The sequence below is a fragment of the Taurulus bubalis genome, assembly GCF_910589615.1.
Source record: "Taurulus bubalis genome assembly, chromosome: 3".
NCBI classification, from domain to species: domain Eukaryota; kingdom Metazoa; phylum Chordata; class Actinopteri; order Perciformes; family Cottidae; genus Taurulus; species Taurulus bubalis.
The window spans coordinates 9,844,206-9,851,167 of record NC_136591.1 but is presented as its reverse complement, the minus strand read 5'-3'; positions in this window follow the sequence as shown (position 1 = coordinate 9,851,167).

Below are 6,962 nucleotides of genomic sequence, written 5' to 3'. Positions count from 1 at the left end.
TTTGACATTTCAAAGTCTAGTTGCATGTGAAAAACAACTAGTACAGATCCCTTGGTGGAACCAAAGCTGCCAGAAGTCTGATATACTGCCTCAGGAGACCGATTGAAAGGATTGGCATCAGTTGGCGTTGAAGACTTCAATGTACACAAATATATTTAAAAAGTGTGGTGGTGTGGTGTTGGATAAAAGTGAGCTGAACATCCCTCTGCAACCTTTTCCTGATCTCTGCCTGAGGCGAGTGACTCAAGCTACATTAGCCACCACGAGCATTATGCACCCAAACACCCAACCTAAGTGTTGGTGGTTGTGCTGCATTGACAATAAAGAAGAATGCATGGATTTGTAAACACAATACATCTGGTTCTGCTGCATACATTTTTATATATATATATATTCCTCCAATTTACAACCAACGGTCCAAAACCCAAAGGTATTCAGTTTACTACGTGCGATAAGAAAACTCCCTGCAAACTTTTGATAAGCTGCATCTGGCAGATGTTTGGCATTTTATGCTTGAAAAGGGATGAAAATGATCCAAATAGTTTGGAGTCGATACATTTTCTGATTGATTAAACGACTTATTGTTTCTTTGATGTACACACTTTTTTGTGTGGAAGAATTGAAAGCCCCAAAAAATGCAGTTATTCTTTATTCAACTAAGTTATAGTGAGGCTTTATTTAATGTTAAATGTAAATCAAAGTCCCCGTTTTGTTTTCATAGCGGTCTTGCATTTTAAATGGCAATCTTTTGAACTGCTTCTTATCCAGATTTTGTTTCTCTTCAGGTAGCCTTTATGATAGCATATCCTTGCCTTCCTCTGTATTTGTCGGGGAATATACACAACACTGACCGGAGGATAGAGGCAGAAATGAACCCGTCAGCATTTTTCACAATCTCTGTAGTGTCTGGAAGTAGGCAGGCAGAGATACTAGACCTGCTAAGGGAGTTTTTAAATGAAGCCCGCAGATTGTGTAATATGCTAAGTCAGGAAATTACCATGTGTGCTTTAATATTTTCTGGACTATTGGGAGACAAGTTTTTAAGTGCATGGCCTTTTGCTTGGGAACGTACACAGAACCACAAAATGGTGCCGGAGAGATTAGTCTCTCTCCAAAGTGAAGCCAATAGAAAACCCATTAGTTTGAGCTGATGTGGAAATTATATGGAATTGATCCTGAGGTAAGAACAGTTTTTCTTGCTCAATACTTCCCATTGATTCACACTGCCATGATTACAAATGAAAGTCATAATGTCTCCCAAGTTGTATTTTGTTAGTGTCTGATACGAGGGCACACGACTTATGCATGCAGTCCTACATCTTGTGCTTAATCACACAGTCTGTCTGTAGTATGGTCTGACGCAGGAATCCTTAGGCCTTATTAAAAGTTGAATTCAGACAGTTGTAATAACATTTGGAGTTTTGTTTCGATGTTGAAGCTGAAAGCTTGCTCGAGGTCAGGGATGTACTGTACATTTCCTCGCGCAACTGCACAAACACACCCATCCTTGCACCCTGGGCTGATGTTAGAGGCCGTTTTTATGTGTCTCTTTGACAGTAACTCAAGAAAAGTAGCAAACACAAACAAATACAAGACAGGTATTGTTCAGCTAGTTTCCAAACAGTGTGAATCACCGCCCCGCTACAGCTCAATCTCCTGCCACCCACAGAGTCCAGTATGGTGCCTCATCATCATTTGATGCCGTGGGTAGGGAAGTTTATTGCAGAACACCTCAGCGTTTCAGGAAATCCATCGCCCCCGCCCAGTCCTCCTCCCATCCCACGCCGATCCTTTCACCCACCGACGCAGCCACCAATCGGAGCCGAGACAGGTGTCTTATCTCCATCACACAGCACAAGCACAGCCAATCTTCCAGGAAGATGGCGACTGGAATGTGACAAATCCATCTGTCCTGGTTTGAATTTGTATGCTAATTTGAAGTAATAGCCCCTCTGGTGACAGTGCAAGGGAACAATTCAATCATGCCATCTATGACAGTTGCTTTCCAGCCTTCTCTGTGATATGGGAGTATATGCACGTACCGCCGGGTTAGGCTTGATAAATTGGTTATGTAGGGGAGATGTGGCATGTAGACTGCATGTTTAAAATGGGCTGCCAGTTTGAAATGAATCGCACAACTACTGAAGGCACCTGTGCAGAATGTGCAGCCACTGCCTGTCAGCAGAGGGGAAAACAACATTTGATTTGACCTCATTTATTTCCCCCTCAACGCGGCCAGATCGGTGGCTGTCCTGAACTTTCACCCAATTTTCCCGGACGCAGCCTTCATGAGATGCGTGTGGACGACAGAAATATCCCCACATAAAATCACACCAACACAATTGTTACATTGTCACACTGAATTATTTCAGGCTGTTGATTTAATTCCGTGAAAAGCTTTCATGTGTCACTGGGCAGAAGAAGAAACTGCTCGGGGGAACGCTCACAGAAGATGCACAAGTAGAAAGAAGCCAGCTCGATGCGATTTGTGATCCCTCTTGTGCCTTGGCACTCCCCTGCATTGTGCAAATGCATGGCACTCCATAATCTTTAAATTAATCTACAGCACAGGACAGATTATGGACGATGGTGACAGATAAGGCTAAAGAACAAACCGCTCTTCATTTTGCGTGCATCATTCTTTTTCTTCTCCAGACAGGGATTTCTTTCTTTCAATGCACTGAGTTGCTTTACCACAATCCCGCCCCCACCCCCCAAAATGCATTTTCATTAAAAAATATGCAACACAACAATCAAAAACTGTAAAATCACTCAGACCTTCAACTGAAAGCTCAAAGCCTTCAAAAATCCTTTATATATTGCTTCTCAAAGGGAGAGCAATTTAATGTGTTTTTATTCCACAATTTGCAGCATTGACACCACTAACAAGCCTCGTGAGAATTAAGAAGATGGAATATGTAGGCTATGCTATGGTCGGTCACCGTGGGGGACATTTGCTGTCATTCTGTCTTTCTATACACTCACTATACTGCAGTGGATTCTTGACAATTTTCTCCAGGACAAAGAAAAAAAATCACAGCGCTGTGCCAATTGACCACACTTCAAACGGGGTGCAGATCATGCGTGGCAAACACGTCTGATCAAACAAGGAGGCCAGCACAGAAGGCTGATGAACAAAAAGGCCCGTCTAGCTGCACGGGTCTCACGCCACAATAAATAGTGTGCTAAAAGACAGCTCTCCAAATGAGCTCTTCCAGCAGCCCGCCGTCCTCAGTTTGCAGGGAGCTGAAAGATTTTCTGCGCTCAGCATGGCTGCACGTGGATAACAAATTCTGTAGTGCAAATATTGTGCTGCTTTTTTGTTCTGTTTTCCGCAATGCTTAACAACTGCTCTAACAGTTGACATACTGTACTTTTCCGACTAGTTTTTTCTCTCTAAAGCTGTGCGAATATAATACAATTTTAATAAGGCAAGCTTTTCATTTTAAGTCATCTTAATGGTCTTAATTAAAACTCAAGGTCCGTCATGTCTATGTGACTGATAAAACCTTTTTAATGCAACATTCCAAAAGGCAAACTCAAAGTAGAAATGCTCCAAAGAAATACATAAAAACATGATTTTTTTTTTTTTTACCCCTCATCTGTGGCACTTTTCCATGCCTACAAATGAAGTCCACGAGTTTCTTCAACCCAATGAAAGTCTTCCTCTGGATGGTCAGACTTAAATGTGGAAGCCACTCTTTCACAGCAATGGTTGTCTTGGCTCCAGAGTAGCTACTGCTGCTTTTCCATCTCCACAACTAGTGCAGTCGCCTGGAGGGCTCAGATGTAAATCGGCCTCTTCAAGGCTAAGCAGCTACAATACAAGCAGACGTGCTCATCTTTTGAAGCTGCTGTAAAGCCTTGGTATCATGGCAGCAACGCTGTGAGGGACGAATAGCGCAACTGCCCAACTACCTGTTGTGCACTTACACTGGTGGTCAGCAAACCTTTAGTTTGAGCTTTATTGGCTAGTGAGGTAAATATATGCAGCTGGTTTACTCCCATGTCAAAAATGATTAGAATGATATTCTATTTCTGACCTTTGCGCTAACATTTTTCTGTCACTAATTAATTGGCTTCCTGTGCTTTGCATTGCTCTATTTCAGTGGCACCTGAGTTGGGAATAACCTTAGCCTCTGGCTATATCTGTAAAAGTGGGTTTTAAGAAGTGACAGGAAGTTTTAGCTACTTGTTTTTTGAATTATAGGCCAAAACCGTTTTGTTTTGTTTTCACTATTTAGTCCGAATGAAAAGCCCTCATGCAGTTGTTTCCACTTATTCTCTTTGACTAGACGTCTGCTCAGGCTGAAGCTATAGGCGAAGTGGAAATTGCATAATGTCGCTGCTCTCTCTCTGTCTGTACTAACTCTACGAATGTTAAAGGTGTTGCCCCACAGCAACAGGTGCAACAAATGTAACAGGAGAGCGAGGAAGATGCCAATCAAACACGGTTGTTGGACAAGCGCACGCAGTTCTGATAATACACCAGTGGCAGGCCGTCAGGGCCTGCTAAGCCTTCTCTGCGGGCCTAAACAGAATCACAAAGTTATAGCTATTTTATAATGAAATAGTTTTTCACAAATACATTACATGTATTATAATTATTTTTCCCTATTAGCTTATTTTCTCATTGGTGCGGGTGCGCCGAACAGCTGATTCACTGAAGGCACAAGTACAAAACCCACGGCCCGCCACTGTAATACACCACTTAAGAAAGTTTCAAAGTAAAGTCATGCCGTATACCTTGGTGTTTTATTCTTTCTACACAATTACATTGTTTACAGAGCTGAATGTTTTGCAAGTTTGTCGTCCATCTGGGTTGACCGCACTTCTTTGATTCAATGTATATTAACTGTTATGAAAAGGAAGTTCGCTGCGCTGTATTATTATTACATTATAATGGTGTATTTTTTAGCTCAGGCAGGAGTCATCCTAAATGAAAAAGCTGGAGGCTGATGCGAATGACTTGAGCGCGAGTAGATGTCATGTTTCGCTTTTGCGAAAAAGCAAATTGCGAAAGCCAATCGCCGTTGAGAAGCTCCGCCCGGCATCACCGCCGTCCTGCCGTTACTGAATCAGACTGCTGCGGGTCCGCCTGAAGGAGCACTGGAAGTGGCTTCATTCAGACACTCGTCCTGGAGGAGTCGGAGCTGTGTGCGACGACGGATAATATTATGAACCCAGACACAGGGGCGTTTGATGTTCCGACGTTTGTGGGACTTCCACAACAAGTATAATCAGAACTAGTGGTTATTTCAATGGTGAATGGCGGAAATAGTAAATGTTTTCACAGACACGGAGATAAGCCCCGGCCCCGTTTGCAGTGGTTACGAAAAAGTGAATTAACCACATAAAGTCAAGCGAGTAAACTCAGGCGAAAAAGCGGTGCGAAAATTCTCAACTCTTTTGGTGTTAAGACGGCATCAGTGAGCATGCAAAAATGGTTACAAATGATTTAAAAGTGTTGGATTGTAAACTATTGACTATCAGGGAATAGTGAGCGAGTGAAATGAGGAGTGATTTTTAGACTGGCCAAGGACAGCTTGTTTTTTATTTCAGTAATTGGAGCTAATTGCAGCTGGAGCACCAGGTGAATTTAATTAACTCAAGCAAGCTAGCTTATTGTGCTCACGGAGACTTCACGTGTTGTAATAACAACCGCATTACTACTTTAGCCATGAAGTGACATATTACTCTGAAAATTAAAGTAGCCTCCATCATTGTGGGCACACTCTTGAACCTGCAGCCGACACCTGACAGGCGGTCCGCGGGCCCCACTTTGGGAAACGGTGCCCTCGCCAAGCATCCCACTCGGTTTTTTGGGAGAAGCCGCGCACGTGACAGGGGAAGCAGCAGCAGCAGCAGCAGCCAGCACACCGCCGCTGTTCGTTTGACAGCTTCCGCGGCGCCGGACGGAGAAGCAAGCGGGGCAGAGAGGAAGAGAGAAGAGAAAAGGAGAGCGAGAGAGACACACACACATCCAAAGAGACACTCGTCGAGGGAAGACGAAGCGAAGACAGCGTGGTCCTCGTCGTCGTCTGCACCCTAAGAACTCCGCAGACTCTTCCTACCGAGACGGCTGGCACACATCATGGACGGTTATGCCCGGACTGAAGACGAGCTGTTCTCCTCGTGCCTCCTGAACCTCACCTGGGAGAATTGCTACGAGCAGGTAGGACACGACTCTCTCCCACTAACGCTGTGACTTCCAGCAAAACAAATAAGACGTTTTCGAACGAACAAAAAGATACAAAATAGTCACATAAGTTGCAAAGAATACACCGAGCGAGTCGCTCACGAGGCGGGAGCAGGTGGCAACTTCACCAAACTTAATTCTCGCTTAATGGATGACCCCGCGAGAGGGTGCCGAGTACCCCGCCTCCCCATTTCATGCATTATCACTACCAGGTCCGTGCAGTCCATTACAGTTCTCTCCGAAACCACTTCTGTGGAAAGGGTTGCCTTGCCGAACTTCCACAGCTCTTTGGATGGGCTCAAACATCCTGCCCTTGGAATCAATAATAAATTAACCGAGTAGACAAAATAAATCTTATGCCAGGAATTATATAAATAAATTAGGATGGGGGCGGGGGTAAACGCAAACTTAGCATTCCTTTGAAGTAACTGATATGCGTCATCTCCAGTGTTGATTTGAGTGATGCCTTTCGCGCATGCAGAGATCACGAGACGCGCGCGCTCTCCGTATCTCTGCGTCCCGGCACCCGTGGGTTGCCAGGTTGGTGTTGGAGTCAGGTAACGGCGCCTTTGGATTGGTCGGTGAGAACAGACTTTGATCCTGGGGTGTTGGGCCTGTTCTCTCACACAGCGGAGTAGCTATGGTGTCTGCTTGGAGATAATTACCTAATTCCTCCCTCTTCTCTCCAGCTTAATCAGTTCTGCCTTTAAAATACACGTATCATGCTGTATGAAATCCCTCTTAATTCTCACATTCTAATTTG